At 33.3% G+C, this 17866-nt stretch overlaps 1 protein-coding gene across 2 annotated transcripts in view; it reads left to right on the top strand.

Annotated features, from left to right (window-relative positions):
- Positions 1 to 17866, top strand: part of LOC121116167 (transcription factor MafF) — a 73829-nt gene that overhangs the window by 52872 nt on the left and 3091 nt on the right. The window contains exon 1 of one of the 2 annotated variants that reach the window (XR_005863784.2): positions 16254 to 16520. The exons of the other annotated variant lie outside the window; for it this stretch is intronic. The gene's annotated coding sequence lies outside the window, so the exon portion shown is untranslated. Of the gene's footprint in view, positions 1 to 16253; positions 16521 to 17866 lie in introns of those variants that run through there. 2 annotated transcript variants of the gene reach the window in all.

Raw genomic sequence — 17866 nt, 5'->3', positions numbered from 1 at the left:
GGCTATTCGTGTACATCAAACGGTGCATATTCCATCTACGAAGAAATACGGTTTAAGACAAACACCAAGAAAAGACTTATAAACAACATTAAAAAATGAACTATGCAACTGTTACGTATGTCTTACACACGTGGGAAAAGAGCATTATATAGCATGTCAAAGGTGACTCTCAAGTCTTTGCTGACAAATCCAAATCTTGGAACATTTACATCAAGTCCAGTTCAAATCCTTCACTGTTTGTATCGAGTCCTCATATTTATTATTAGCATATTTTTTAGTACATAATTATAATTTAGTATCCATAATGGTTTGAAGGCATTTTTTTATTTGATTATGAAATAACTTTCGAGTTCAAGTCGAGTCGCAAGTATTAGAACTATCAAATCCAAGTCAAGTCTTTGATTGGGAGTTATATTCTAGGCACAAGTCTACAAGATAGTCCTTATTTCTGATATTTTTTTTAGTGTAGAGTACGCCTAGGTTTTTAGGATGTTTTTAGAATAGGTCTCTTCTCGCAATTACCTCTAGTCTACCCTATGTAATTTGTAAGATTGTATTTACTTAATACTATTTATAATTCATGGAATGAAGAATGTAGGAAGATAACATATAATATGTAATACGGTAAACGATGATCAAAACTTTCTCTACGTCTCCTCTCTGATTCCATATTCCATATTTATGGAGAAAGAGAAAAAAAATCTAAGTTATCTCTATATATACAGGGTGTAACAAATACATCCAGGTCTTCAGAATTCCGGATTCATCCGGAATATATAATGATGAAATTGTACAATATTTTTTTTGTAGTGAAATATACTGTGTGCGTTTCTGAATAAGTATATAAGGTTTAAAATGGAGGGTTAGGAATAGAATTACAAGTTTAAAATTTCTAACGTGGTTTAATGATTTCATGAAGAACATTTGGGAATAACTTTTGAATATTTTGTTTTGATTTTAATCGTGGAACAAACTAAGCAAATCAAGGTCCTGTTTTAGCTCCATAGAAGAGACCTACGCAAGTAAGACTTGCTCTGTTTCTAGGAACCGTTTGGAGGCTGTTGTGACGGCTAATGGAAATTATATTGAATACATTATATCATGATTTATTTAATAAATTTTTAATTTTCTATTTTTTATTGTTCTTGAGATATATGAACAAATATTGTTGAACTAACATTTGTTCAGATTTTGGTTACACACACTTTACATAAGCATGATCTAGATATTAGCAATGTTGAGATCTCAAAGATGACATGGATCAACAACAGGGCTCTACTCCCTACCACATCTCCAAAACTAATAAAGATTGGATTTAGGAGCACTGCTAAGACCGGGTGTCCAAGGATATTTGGTATTCTAGCACCCCCGACCTGAATCTGAAGGATTGTTTTATTTGGAGCTACCTAGAGTGAAAGGTCAACGGATGTACTCACACAACTAACAAAGTCCCTCATCAACTCCATCGTCCTGAAATGCAAGAATTTATATTTGGCACTAGTCTCCAGGCTCTGTGCAGGGTTCAGGATCCAAATTGAGGCTATATTGTGTAAGACTTATTCTCAAGTACTGTATCTAAGCGTCAGTTTTTGCTTTTTGGATACCTCTTAAAAAATGACAATTTGATGTTCATTGTAAGTGGATAGATCAAAAGCACCAGATTTCGCTCTTTTACTCTGTATATATACACATTTAGTGTGTCAACATTAAAATAATCTTGATCAAAAATCAAGAAAAGGAACATATCCTAATTAATTTTTTTATACATATATGAACCTAGAAACAACTATTTTATAGGCCTATTTGTGTCAATCATAGGATTTGTATTCCAATTACTGGGATAAGTAAAAATACCCTTAAAAAAACTAAACCTTTATTTGAATTAATAAACATATATTGTCCCAAATATTGACCCTTTTAAACCCAATCTATCAATTTTCCATTCTTTTAGCGTGACAATCAATTTTTGGCTATTTTAAGTATAATTTGGGACGCACTCAAATGGTTCATAATAACAATAATTTATTGATACAAATTTATGATAATTCGTATAAATAAATGCAGATGTAATCCACAAGGAATTTGGAGAAAAATCATTCTAGTTTGCCGTTTCCTTCACGGATAATATACGTTTCGAGAAGAAGAGAGCGTTTTCAATGAAATCAAAAATAACATTTTAATAGAAGATGAGGCTTAATAGAGCCACTTTTTGATTAAATTTGCATGAAACTACATTTAAACTTCATATGTACCCGTCATTACAGCCCAATATTTCATGACATATTTGAGTCAAATATATATAGGCTTTGTATTCGAATTTGTGAGATGAGTTAAGCAGGATTTTAGCTATAGGTTAGAGCCTTTATTCGACCTTAGATACATGCCCCTGTCCCCATATGGGCTTTTTCAAACAAAATCTATCTATTTATCCTTTTGTTATTGTGGCAATCAATTTTGGCTACTTTAAGTACAATTTGCGAGACACTCAAAGGTTTAATAGAAATAAATAGATAATAACTGTTCGTTGAAGAAATGTAATCCACACTCCATTTGAAGACAAATCGTTCTAGCTTGCTTTTGTGTTGACAAGGGAGTTGTAATATATATTTTCAAATCAAAGGGACAAAATATTCACAAGTTCGTAACAGTTAACCCTCTTTTCCATAAGGAAGAAGTATTCTACAAGATTTATTTGCACTATATTGTTAAAAAGTCCCGATAAGGACTGTTTAACCTCCGGTTACGACTTATCTGCAGATGTACGGGACTACTTTTGCTGCAAATCTCAAAAGGATTTTCAACGATCATCATGACTGATATCATTATGAAATGTGACAAATCCGACTCAAAGCCAAGAGTATATGAGAAAAAAATGATGCCACAGATTAATTTGAATTTTTCAATAGAAATTCGAACTGATTCAAGCAGAAGAAATAAAATTGTGTGACGTCATCGAGGAGCAAACTTTATCAGTTGTAGGGCTGATATGGAGGACTGAGCTGGACGGGACTAAAAAAGGATCAATATAAAACTATACGGGATCAATTTGTAATGGAGTAAATAATATTCAAGCTTGCATTCCACCTGTGGCGGGCAATTTTTTTTTTTTTTTTTATATGTTACTAAACTATATTTGAACAAATATAGATCTCGTGATCTTTAATTTGCTACTTGTTTTAATGCTTATGTCGTCCTATTTGAATTGCCTCTGGTCTATCCTAATTATGTATATCCATACAAATAATTTTGACTCGTTTTGGGATCACTATTTTTTTTGACGAGAAATAAAAAATATTAATTATTATTCATATGTATACAAAGTTTCATTCCCTTGATTACTTTAAATATCTTTTTTTTTTTTTTTTTTTTTTTTGTTGAGGGGATTAATCTTAAAGGTATAAGGAGTTCATTCATCCGTCTCCTCTTCTTCTTCTCCATATTATTAAGACAACGAGTAGGTACTGAATGGATGATGTTGTTAAGTTATGCAATCGCAATTTATAGTTTTCTTTTCCATTCCCTCCTCTCCTCTTCTGTCTTCCCCTAATCCCATAAACACGCTATTAATATGTACTAATTATTTTGTAGAGATGAGGCCAAACTTGAATTTGGGGTTGAGTTCGATTGAAAAAACTTTTGTGGGAATCGTATTCGAAGGATTTGTCACTGATAAAAGGCTCAAAAGTTATGTAATCCATAGTACGTGATACGTGACTTATTATGACGTCATTCAACCCAAAAAGTATAACATTGTTTCCTTTATAGTATCACGCCACCTTATATGCGAAAAAAACAACAGAAAAAGGCCTAAATTCTGTTAGTAGTTAGTCGATTATGTTCCAATTTGAAACCATTATTTAATAATCATTAAGAATGGTCCATGGCTTAACAAGAGCTCATTCGTATTTAACCAATCAACGTTCAGAACACTGATTTGGAGAAAAGAAGCTGAAAAATAGACCCCTGACAACAAAAATACACAGTACATTTTTGTGTTAAAGAGGTAAGGCCGTGACATATGGTATGATATTTTTTTATGTATAGTAATTTCGGTACTTTTGATACTTTTGCGACTAAAACTAGACAACAAATCACACAACCTTTGTTACAAAAAAAAAATAACAGGAAAAAGGTCCAAAATCTATTCGTAGTTAGTCGATTATTCCCAACTATTAAAAATATTGTTCAGTAATTGTTGGGAATGGTTCACAGCATAAAAATTACAATTGTAAATTCAACCAATCATCACTCGGAAAATTATTAGAAAAAAATCGACAGCTGACAGCAAAATACACTCTATATTTTTGTGTGATTGAGTTTATAACGTGAGAAACGACAACAGAAATCTGATCGACAGATTTGCAAAGTAAGAACTTACCACATTAAGATCTTCAGTCTGGTCCAATTAAACAATTACTAGGGTAAAAGATACAGAGATATACATTGAGCTACAATTGCCACAACATACAAGGTTGTTGTTTTTTTGTCAGATACAACTCGCAAAGATCTACATAAATTATTTCTTATGGAATAAATTGCTTTGAATTAAATGATCCGCCCAAGAACGAACAAAATACATATTTCAACTTGATATTGGACATTATTTTATATTTAAGTTTAAAGGAAATTAGTTGATTGGTTAACTTTTTATTTTACCATCAGTGTTGAAAATCCTTTTTCTAGATGGAATTGTAGATTATTCAAACCAAACAAGGTATTATAAATGGACGGAAAAATTAATTCGAGGAAGAAAAAAATAGGTCATTTACTTCACTATCAACATTAAACGGAACTTGTGGCTTGTTTTTTTTTTTTTACTTTATGCCAATTGGGTATGACTTGAGAGTCGTTTGGATATGATCTCCATTTTCCCTCCTTTCCACTTTTGTAATCATGGATATTAATACTGTAAGTCTTCAGACTTTAAATGCCCACCTTCAATTTGTACACATGTGATTGTTTATTGGGTAGTTTTTTTGCTTTAGATACTCTTTTAAAAAGGCTATCGACCCTTGGATTTCATAGGGACCTTCAGCTTCTTCTGTCTAACTACAAAGTCACTTTGATCATTGTGATGAATTAAATGGATATACATTCTGCAGCAATTATGCTAGGATCCCTGCACACTTTTTACGCTCAATCGTTCATTTGTTCTTTTTTTGAAAAATTACCTTTCAATTTTGGTCCTAATTTAGTTGGCTACGAAGAAACTTTTTTCATTGCGAGATGTTTCTTTAAGATATTTTTTCTCTAGGACCACCATTTACGCTGTCAGTAAGCCCCAAAACTTTGGAGAGGAACAGGGGTTCTTTCAAAAAGGCTGAACTGGACTCAGAGGAGTTAAAGAAAACAACCAAGGTCAATCTCCTCAAGTCCAAGAGGGAGATCTGGGGTTTCACACCCGACTGTCCGGAGAGCTATCAAAAAAGTGCAAGGAAAGAGCCTTGTCAGGGTGGAGAGACCACTTTTGACAATCACAATGTAAGAATCCCATCTTCTCCGTAGCAAGACTCTTTTCAATGAGTCTTTTGAACTGTTTTATGACACTTTTGCCCTCCCCCTTATAGTTTTGACTACACCTGCCGTGAGTGTCATGCCTTCCAACCCCTGGGAGCCATCATTGGCACTAAGGACGGCTACATTAATTATTAAGAGGGCACACATCTATTTGTAGTATTTGTAATTTTGTTCAAATTCCATCGTTAATTAATAAATTATATCTTGTTGAATTTTAAAATTCAACAGTCTTCATATTTTAATGAACCACTCTGTACATAAAAATTTCTCTATCAAATAGAGTAAAATAATAGAATAATAATCTACACATACAGTCGAATTTCTATTAAGCTGTCAGGAAATGATGACTAAAAAAGCGACCGCTTAGTTTAAGAGACGTCTTCAACAAGGTTTCCTATATTGTAACGATTCTTAATTTGAAAACTGGATATGACCTCTTTGTGCGATGACACGCTTAAAACAGGTAGCTGTTCGATCAGGTTTAAAAGGTAACGATAGTGCAAATTTTGTGCCTGTAGCTTGTTTGATTTTCGAGAAAGAGTATCACTTGCAACATACCTCGGTCTCCCCTACTACAGTAAAACATGGACATTTACTCAACAGAAGCAAGTTCTAGAACGGTTTTGCATGTGAAATACTTCTCTAATACGGATGTTGTTTGTAGGTTAAGTTAGAGCCTATTTATTAATAGATTTAAATCCCTATAGTAGTCTGAGAACCATACTTATACATCAGTCACTTGCAAAATTGTCTACTCTGATTATGAGGCATGATTTGAGTAATTTCCAAATAGGTATTTTCTTTTCTTTAGTTATTCAATTATGTCTTCGACATAATTGAGTACGGCGATGTTAAAATGATGATGTGGATGATAGCCATTTATCAAATATCGTGGTATATCTACAGGGATACACAGGTAAATTTAGATGTTATTTAATGGGCTATAATTCCTGAAGTTTTAATTTTACATAAGTTTTTTTGTAAAAAGGTTGTTCATCAATCGATGTAGAAAAAGATTATTTGATGTGTCCGCCATTAGCGGCCATACCTTGTCGAGGCGGGTTTGGGAGGAGGAGCAGGCCGAGACAACGTGTGCGGGATTTACCTTGGCCCATCACTTCAGGATCGATTTCTTGAGGTCAGCCAAACTGTTGTGGGACCTCGAGTAGACTTGCTTCTCTAACTCCCCTTAAAATAAGTAGTCCATAGGGTTCAAATCGGGAGAGCTAGAGGGCCCAGTCTGCAGGTACCAGAAGTCGACGTTTTCCTCCTTGAGAAAGTGGAGGGCCTTTTTGCGAGTGTTGGCAGAGTCCAGCTGGAAGGTGGACCCGTTGCCCCTCCATTGTTGGCTTTCATGCACGTGATGACTTTGTCCATCAGCACACCGCAGTACTTGTCAGCACCGACCCACTCTTTTTGGTTGAAGAGGATCGTCTCGTTAGACCTGATGACACCCAACGTCATGAATGAGACATCAAACTGGGGACTTCTTTATGGTTAGCAGTAGTTATGGCTGTTGTATAGCATGTTTACGGTCCACTTCTTCTCGTGTCTGAAGAACGTTACAGGAAGACGCATATCCTTCAGGAAGCTCTATAATTTGTAGCTCCTGGTGAACGAGACTTCTTCCACCTTCAATTTTTAAGATGTTCCCTTTCGAGTGCTTGTAGGAGGTCAACTTCAGGTCGGTCTTTACCGCCCTCTGGATTGTTCACGTGCTGCCTCCGCTATTTTTTTGCTTTTGCTTTTTTGTAGGTTCCTTGAATCGATCATTTGAGGCCCGTTAGAAACGTGTGATTCCTTTTCTTGTTGCTTCTTGCCTTTTGGCACTCCTGTTCGGACTGTCCGGTTAGTTTTCACTTTTTGTAGATCTTGTAGACCGTAGATCTGGGGTACGATAGCGTCTTAGCGATTGCAGGAGTGTTTTGTCCACACGAATCATTTCGACAACGGCCAAACTTTTCCCATATTTGTTGGTGTACCTATTTGAACGAAACTATTTTGCTTAAATTAAACACTTACCTTCACATTTCCTGTAAACAAAAATCCTGTATAGCGCTTTAAAGAATATTCCAATTTACCTGCACATCTCTTTATTTATTTTACAGAAAGAAACTCAGATGAGTTCAGTATTTTTGTAATTGGTAGATAATTTAGGGATTTTGTAAAAACTCCTCAAAATACCCTTAAACATGGATCAGTAAGAGATATTCACGTTTTTTGACTATTTATCCACATTGATCATCGCAGTAACCTCTCGGAATACGAGGTACTTGAATAACCATATATTGGAGGATAAATATCTATTTTGACATGAGGCTAATCTGTGTATTTAGTAGTTATCACCCTTCCAAAAAGAACAATAAATCATCTACAATCGTTGTGTCCAAGATCACATTATCTAAAAACAAGGGTTTGAATTGTTGAGACGAGATACCAATCTCGAGAGCTCCATCGATATTGAGGGTTAGTGTTGTGTTGTTCCTTATTTATTCAGTCCAGTATAGGCTGAGGACTGGTCCTATCGGTCCTTAGAACTTTTGGTCATTGGGACCGCTCCGTAATTGTCGGACTTGGAATTTTTCTCTAAAATATTAAAATTAAATTAAGCCGAAAAAAATACATGAGATATGTCTTAAGATCATAATATTTAATGGAATAATTAAAAAAAAAAAGGACCGATAGGTGGAACTGTATTGGATGGGATCGGAGCTGATTGGAACGCATTCCCAAACAAGGACCAACAAAATAATAGTCAATGTTGTCTGCAGGGTATGGAGCACCATACACACTTATTATTTTTATAAACGCTGGATCCATGAAGGTCGATATTAATTAATTATGACGTCATTTAGATATTTCCCCTATTTCAACTTTTACGTCCAATTCGGATGCGTCCTTATTATTTTGGCCTAGACCGTTCGGGAAGTTATAATTTTAAGAAAACTACATCCTTACTATCGAATTGATAAATAAGTATACTTCCAGTCAGTGGGTGTAGGAAAATTAAGATAATCTTAAATATAAGTGTCTATAGCTCGTAGAGGTTTTGTGATAGAGACGATATATACAAATAAAAAAAAAACCAGAAAATTAACATGGTCACCCTGACAATTTGAAGAATATTTGATAGGAGAGTAGCTTAGCTGTTATGGTGTTTTAATAGATCAGCTACAAGTAGTCCTTAGAAGAAGGAAATAAACACCAGTCCCATGGAAGAATGACCTCAAACCTACCTGATTTGATATACTATGAGTCACGCTTTGTTGTGCATTCTTCGGAAAGGGAGTAAGCTAAGCCTCATAAGAATTTTTAGAGGCTAGAAGCTTCATTGCTTAAGATATTTGACCAATTTGGCTATGAAGTTGTCTGTGCCGCTGTCAAAGACTTTTGACGGGAACTGTGAAGACTGGAGGTGTCCATTTTGAATGAAATTTTTATATGTTACAGAAAATTAAATTAAAAGTATATGTACAAAGTTTATATTTTCAAAAATATACTTACTATTAATCTTTTTCTGGATAGCCCTAACTTCTGTACACTCTGTACTTACAGCCCAACATTTCATTGACTTGTATGAGTTAATTATAGGCTTTCTATTCAAATTACTGATAAGAGGTCAGATACTCAATACTTTTAACTATAGTTTAGAATATTCATTTGATTTGAGACTTATTCATAATGTCTAAGAAATTATCATTCACTAAGTGTGACGATCAATTTTGGTTATTTTTAAGTGCAATTTGCGAAGCATCTAAAGAGTTTTTAAGAAATATATTTAAGATAGAAATTGATCTGAATAATTGGCCAAATAATAATAATGAAATAATCACTCAATTTTGAGAAATTTATTCCTAGCTTGCTATAGTGTTGACACGCTACGTATACCCTTTGTACCTATGTGTTGTTTCACATTTGTTGTTGATCTTTTAGTGATAAAAAAAGTAAGAAAGAAAACGCTGAAGAAAAGAAGAAGAAGAAAAAAAAACCAAAAAAACATGGCAACGCCCGACATTGCAAATCTCTTCTATGTAATGCTAAATATTTAAGACTCTCTTTCAAACTTTTTGTATTTTAAGAAAATAATACACATCCGGTAGATACCTTTCTTTGGTTATCATCTTTTTTAAATCATTATGGAGACAGGCAGAGAACGTCAGTTCCTTTATTAATTCCTTGCAACCTTTCTTCCTCCCAAAAAATATACGTAGGTTACTTCAGTGGTTCTCAAATGGGGGTATGCGTACCCCTTAGGGTACATGGAGGCACTCCAGGGGGTACTTGAGATTTTCAAAGAATATTTTACAAGTGGTGCATGACTCAGGGGCGTCCGCAGAAGCTGGGCTGGAGTTACTGTAGCCCCCCTCCCAATTTTAGGACTTTTGGTTTTTACTACATACAATATTTAACGCTTGATTTTTTTTTTCAAAAATTGAATATTTGAAATTTAATTTATTTTTCTGTTAATAGCTATGGATTTATAAATTTTTCTCCAAAAAATTTAATATTTGAATTTTTTTTCTTCATCTTTTTTTTTTGTGAACAGCTGTGAATTTTGGAAACTTAAGTTTTTGAAAATAAATATGGATTTTTGAAATTTTTATTGGAAAAATTTAATTTTATATGACTAGCGAAAGATTTTTGATTTTTTTTTTTCAGAAAAAATTTAATTTTGTTTCCAAAACATTTCAATTTTTGGATTTTTTTTCAAAAAATTCCAAAAATCAAGCTTCCCTCCAACTGTCACTGAAGCTACAAATGCTTTGTACTGGTAATGGGGTACTCGGATTAAATAAATATTTTACAAGTGGTACATCACTAAAAAAAAGGCTGAGAGTCCCTGGGTTACTTAACCAATTCTTCCAAACTATCGAATGATTATTCAATAGTAATTTTTCAGAATTCATTCGAATTTAACTAATCAAAGGTCACAATACTGAAAAAGGAAAGAAAAGTGAACAAAGAGTTATTCAATAGAGAAGATGGGTTGTTCACCTTACTGGTGGCAAAAGTGGACTCACAACGTTTTTTCCACACACATTTTTGATTACTTTCTGGAAAAACCCCCAGAAAAAATGTAAGAATTTAGTTGGTAGTTTTTCAAATATTGCCAACTTTAAAACTATTTACCATAGATAGCTTATAATAATTGATGACAGCTCTTGAACATGAAATATCGTTCCCTTGCCTGATGTAATCACACAACCTTTCATACTAAAGGAAATTTAAAAAAAAAAAACCCAAATCAGTACATAGTTATCTAATTATTTTCAGCTATGAAACTGTTGTTCAATGATTCGTGAGAATGATCATTTACAGCTCCTTGACTTGTCGTCACATTTATTGTAACACGAAATCCCCCCTCTGAAATTAAATAGAAAAAGAATGAGCTAAAAACAGCTGGTAGTTAGTCAAATCCTTCCAACTATGGAATTATTTCCCAAAAATTGTTGATGAGCGTTCACACATTATCAATATAATTGTAACACGCAATATTTCCTTGGAGAAGAAACCGGGGAGCTTATAAGAAGCTCATTCTTCTTGGAATCATTTTTTAAAGTACATACCACTAATTTGTAGAAAAGAAACAGGAAAATCGACAGCTGACAACAAAGTACAATGTATATTTGTTATGTTATGTTTGCGAGGTAATGCCGATTTTACCGCATAACATTAGATAACTCTAATTCCACCAATCAACGTTCAGAACAGGGATAAGGGGAACGGTAGCAGCAATATTGACAGCTGACAGCAAAGGTCAGGGGCGTTATATATATATATATATTCGTGGTAGGGAAGTAAAATGTGGACAACTAGATACATGGATTTAGAAATACAATATTGTTTTTTGGGGGGATTTGTAAGAATTAAATTTTTTAATTAAAAAATTTAGATAAATGGTTTTTTTTTTTTTTTTGAAATTTGAATATTTGTGGGCTACAACCTCTCCGGCCCACTCCCTACGGACACCCCTGAAAGACACAGTACATAGCGAGGTAACACCGTGAGAGAAATAGAAAGGGAGAAGAAAAGAATATGGAGGAAAAAGACACTACAAAACCTCTCTTTCCTTTTGATTTTTCTTTGAACATAACGTAGTAGAATCTACTTAGTACTTACAAAAGAAAAATGGACGGAACTCACATTGTACAAAGTACAATCATTGAATGTACAATCATTTTCTTTTTCATTTTGTAATTTGAGACTTAATTAATATTATTATTATCGTTATTAGTATGTAGATTTGATTTTTTTCCCTTCTGTTCTGTGCTCTTTTTTTCTTGAATTGAACACGTTTAATTTTAGTCGTTGTTTTTTTTTTTTGTTCTTATTGCTTCCCCCCCCCCCTTCTTTGATTAGAATATTCCTTTCATAAAATTACTTATGTAGAACAGTAGAAAAACACTCCACAAAAAGACATGGGGGTTTCTTGTCTTTAAATCCACATAAATATGTCTTTTATATGTAAATTTATATATAGAAATATACAATCATATTTATTCAAGTTCCGGTTGTCGTCACCAAAAGTACCATATGTCCAGTACAAGCTGCAATTTCGTCGTCTCATAATGTCTTATAGTATTAGAAGATCGTGAGTCATTCTAATTACAAACTACAGTTGAATAAAATATGATCTACAGGGTGATGACTCAAAAATTAGACAATTTTAAAAGCCGTATTCACCTCTCCATATTTTTATTTTATGCCATTTTTATGCCAAACTTTTGAAACAATAGTTGGTAATTCAATAAATTTCCTGCACTTGTTATTCAATATTCTTCATTCTGAATGATGGCTTCAATATGGGAGCGAATAGAAGCACAGTAGGCCTTGATGAAGTCCGAGGAAAAGTTCTTCCACTCCTTCGTGATCACGGCCTTCAGGGTATTGACATTTGGATGACAAGTCTTGTTCTTCTTACCCTCCAATACACACCAAACAGCAAAGTCTAGGGGGTTCATGTTGGGTGAGGATGAAGGCCAGAAGTCTGCCAGAAAGAAGGCAGCCAAGTTCTCCCTGCATAAATATTGTACCTTCTTGGAAGTGTGTGCTGGGGCGCCGTCTTTGGTAAACACATAGTTGTACCTGGAGAACGTGATCTTCAACCATAGCAAGACATGGTACCGGAGGGCCTTTCTCGTTAGACTTGAAGAAGTAAGGAGGCATCTTACTGCCGTCGGACTCTACGACGCTGAGGACCATGGCCTGAGTTGGATGCTTGGTCCTGAAGGTTCTCTCGATCCGAGTTCTTGATTCAGCCTAGAAGCCATCATTTCTCCTATTCAGAACAGCGTCCACTTGTTGACTTGTGCGTGGATGAGATTGCACAACCTCTACCATTTTGTTTGTTGCTCAGACATTTTTGATCGCACAAAAACAAAACAAACATCAAATTGGTGCTTTTTGTCAGCTATTTCAACGATGCCAATTAAAAACTTTTATAACCTAGGCTAGACAGCCTCAAAGAGGACTCTAATTTTTGAGTCATGCCCCTGTCAACACATGCAATATATTTGTTTATTTGATATTCTGAAGAGTTTTGTTTATTTTTATGATCTGAAGAGGTTCGTTTATTTTCTAAGGCTATTATCGTTGTTATTTAGTCCTTGAAGAGAGAGTATCGACATAAGTTATCCGTAATAACTAGTCAATGAGGTTTTGCTAAGGAATTATAAGATTAAATACTTGGTAGACTCTTAGTGGAATTGAAAATCAATATCAGAGTAATTACAGCCAATATGTCATTGCTATATTTATAGAGTGGGATTTGTGTTTGTTTTTTACCTCTCCCACCTGTTTACATCTGATCTAATACAACGTCATGAATATTATTCAAATTGTAAAGATTAACACGCATATTTTCCGTTTCTTTTATATTAGATACAGGCTTGTTATATTTTTTACAAGTCTCTGGATGCAACAGTCCCAAAATATTGATGTCCAAATCCACTCTTAACTCTTATGAACATGTTAAAATCCGAGGCAAAAGTTGTCCCATAGAACTCAATGATACTAAATGTCGTTCTCATACATATCAGCCAGTAACGTACAAGGCCGCACAATAGGGGGGGCATGACCACCCCATTTTGGAGAATTTATAATTATCATGTAGGTGCAAAAAAAAAGACTATTTTTTGGTACATTTATCATCTTACTTTAGTTAGGACTAAATTATGAAGAAGAATAGCAAACTATTATTGTGTAGGAAGTCTGTACAAATTTCAATTTATCCGTCTAAAAATGTCATATTTAAAAGGTTTTCAACATATTTTCCCACTTGAGGGCCACATTGTTATTTCAAATATGTAGATATCAGAGGCTCACATGATTTGATATAAATAATTAATCATAACTTGCGATTCTCAACTTATTATTCCCACTTTACTTGTTGTGCTCACTAAAAGTACCATTTATATATGTTGTCTACAAATTGTAATTATGTAGAAGTTGCAAATTCTTCCATTTAAAGGGCCTTATTTAATTGTATCATCATGAGTCATTTTAATTACCAACTATTAGAGAATAGTAATGTATCTGTTAAAAAATTATTGACGTGCTAAATCTTATGGACGCAGACGAATTGGATACAATAGTCGTCCCATAGAACTCGACGATGCTTAATGACGTCATCATATATTAACGCCAGTAGCGACATCATCAATCATTACCATCAATGATCCGAATAATAAACACTTTGATGAGCTCTAAATTAGGAAGAATCCAAGGGTTTCTAGGGAATTATGTATATATATATTATATTCTTTTGTGGGGGAAGGCTTGGCTTTGGGTTTTTTTGAAAAAAAAATGCAAAGGTAAACATTTCTTGGAAAAAAATTTCAAAAATCCACAGATGATTACAAAAAATTGGAAAAATTCAATTTTCTAAAAAAATTTTTGGAAAAAATGTCCAATTTTAAATTTTTTGGAAAAAAATTTCAAATAAGATATTGTTTGGAGAAATATTTCTAAAATCCATAGCTATTAACAATTTTTTTTGTTTAAATTTCAAAAATCCACAGCTGTTTACAAAAAAAAATTGAAAAGTTAAAATTAAAACATGAATTTTTTTGGGGAAAAATTTCAAATATAAATTTTTTTTGAGAAAAATTCCATAGATCCATACTTATTCACAAAAAAGTAATTTTTTGGGAAGATAAATTTGAATAATTAAGTTTTTTGGGGAAAAAAATTGAAAAATTAAATTATTTTCTAAAATAAAAAATCAAACATTAGATTTTTTATTAAAAAGAAAAACCTCCTTTTTTGGGGTTGGGGGTTCAGCCCCTCCAACATAACACCAGCGGACGCCCCTGTAATAGCAAACTATTTTAGAGTGCATGAAAGGAACTAAAAGTTTTACTACAATTTGCAAACACTAGAGAGATACTGTACTATAATATTTAGAGACATTATTCTAGGACTGATATTAAAGATTGGACTGATTTTAAGTCCCATAATTAAGGACCCGTACAAATCTAATTACAAACTACTTGCTACAATAATTTTCATTTGACTTATTAACAGGGGCGTACGCATGATAAATTACAAAATCTAATTTTTTTGGTAAAATATTTACATTAAATCCTCAGCAATTCACAAAAAAAATAAAAAAAATAAATTGGCTTATTTACAAGCAAAAATCCCTTAATATAGGTGGGGCTACTACCCCTCCACCCCAACCTCTGCGGACCTCCTTGAATAATCTTAAATATTTATTATGTAGATATGTGTAATATATCTTTTATATGGACCTTTACAATGTGCCACATGGCACTTTTAATCAATTCGTAATTTTTATCAAAAAAGTCCAAATAACACCATCAATATATCAACCATTCAATAGACGCTGTGTGACGTACAAGAATAGCAAATAAGGCGCCTTCTATCCATTTTAAACTTGACAAGTTCTCAAATTTTAAACATTAAGAGGAAGTTAAAAAATTCAAATTACTTCGTGGTGTCATTTTCTTGAAATATTAACTTTGCTTTGAGCATGTATTTTTACCATTTTCACTCATAATTATCCTATTGAGTTTTGCTGTGATAATAGCACCGTGCTAGACGTTAAACAGTCCTTATTATAATATGATTATGATCACACTATGATCCATCTTACTAACACATTCATTTATACTTGATTTTGTATTCTTTTCTCCTAATATGGAATGTTTAACACTATAATTTCTGTCAAAAAATTCAAATTACTCAAGTCCTGTCGAAGCAATAACATAAATATTCTCATCACTAACATTAAGAGAAATTTATTTACATCAACAAACTGAATTTTCCACCTCAAATATAAAAATTGTTAGCATACTTAATAATTGAACCGTGCGGAATATGTATGGAAATGCCTGTTCTTGTTAGTGGATCATCGGTCATAACATGGTCCGTGTATGATTCAAGATTAGGGGCATCTGCAGGATTATTTTTTGTAAAAAAGTTTGGTTTTGTATATTTTGTAAAAAAAATCTTTCAAAATCCATAGCTATTCACGAAAAATTAAATTATATAATCAATATTATTATGTACATACTATGTAGATTGTAAATATATTCAAAACTCAGGCATTCGGAGGATCCCTAAAAAGCGGTGTATGTGTGTGTGTGTGCTTACTCCTTACACTCCACTCAACCAAACCTGAAATTACCGGCGAACGAATCAAGCGCACTCATTTCCGCGAAAAAAAAAAAGTAAAAAGATTACCTTGAAGACGGAAACATTTAACTAATAACGTTCATGTTTTGAGAAGTCTTCCAGGTGTCGACACCTTTTTAAAATAAATTATTATTTATTTTGAGATCATTACATTGTTTTGTTTATTACTTAACAACTTTATATACTTAGTAAAGAAAATTATCTTAGATCTTATATTATTTTATGTAGAAGAACATTTCAATATTTTTGATTTTCTGTGCGGTCACTCTTTGACAAAAGAATTAACATACTATTATTAAAATCCAATTTTGGCCTGTGCTATTCTTTAACTATCCATCATTTTGGTAAGTGATAAATCATTTCCTTCTGTTTTTCTGTTGTTTGATTTTTGTGTCTTTTCCTCACTTTTATCGGTTTGAATACTAATCATATTTATTCATCATTGCAATACTCTATTTCTATTACTCAATGAGAAATACCTTGAGAACCAAGTAGTGCCCCAACGAAGATAGCCCAGTTTTTTTTAAATACATCCGAGGGGAATTCCGAGGAGCAGAAATTTAGATTGAGTTGTTTTGATTATTTAGATAATACGAGCTGGTCATTAATTGGCAGGGAGTAGACAAAAGAGTAGTTTCAAGCTTATTTTTTTGTAAGTTATTGCGAATCAGATAAGTTACTACTTCGACATCCGTGTTAATTTTTGACCTCCAAGAAGTTTCGTACAGAAACGATCAAACTAAACTCGTATGTCAAATGTAATTACAGTATTAGTGATTCCCAATCTTTTCATCACTGCCCTATAACATTTTTTCACAAGTTTTCTAAGGATATGTTATGTAATAACGACGAATCATTCTGGATGACAAGGGCTCTGGGTTAGTAACTACTGATATTTATGATCAGTGGTTCCCAAACTTTTCATCACAGAAGAATCCTATATCCCTTGTTTAATATATCCTTAGAGTGTGAACAAATGTATTATAAAATATTATCAACCCAGAGTTTTATAGAGATGATCATTTACGTAATTTCTTGCAACCCTTGACGACGAATCAACGTGAAGCACAAGGGAGCCCAGGTTGGGCACTACTGGTAAAAAAAAATATATATATATCAGTGATTCCCAACCTTTTTATCACTCCTTCGCTATAGGTATTTTTTAATATATATATCCTGCTATAAAAGTATTATAAAACATTCTCAACCAAGCCTTTTATCTAGATTGCCATTTATTGTAATATATTGTCATTGATGACGTGTTGCACAAAGGATCACAGTGGGGAACCACTGGTATGTTTTACTGTATCAGTGATCCCCAACCTTTTCATCACCTTGGAGCATTTTTAATATATCTTGCAACGTCGATGAGGGTTATATGGATACTTAACCATATAATCTCTTGCAGTCATTGCCGATGCGCTGCAAAAGACCACCTGGGTTGAGAACCCCTGATAACTATGTATGCGTATATATGTTGTAAGATTCATGACTACTTTTATTTATAAACTATTTCATAGAATTATGATGATGATGATGATAAGGAGTTATTAAAATCCAATACATCATCATTGGGTCGTAGGGGATTTGACTATGAGAGGTAGATAATAATGTTTTCTCCTTGACTTTGAGAGGTTCATAATATTATTTTCTACTTAGTTACAGCTTATATATATACGACCTTACAAAT

This window comes from Lepeophtheirus salmonis, chromosome 4 (genome assembly GCF_016086655.4).
Source record: "Lepeophtheirus salmonis chromosome 4, UVic_Lsal_1.4, whole genome shotgun sequence".
In the NCBI taxonomy this organism is placed as follows: Eukaryota; Metazoa; Arthropoda; class Copepoda; order Siphonostomatoida; family Caligidae; genus Lepeophtheirus; species Lepeophtheirus salmonis.
This window is presented reverse-complemented; position numbering and strand designations above follow the sequence as displayed.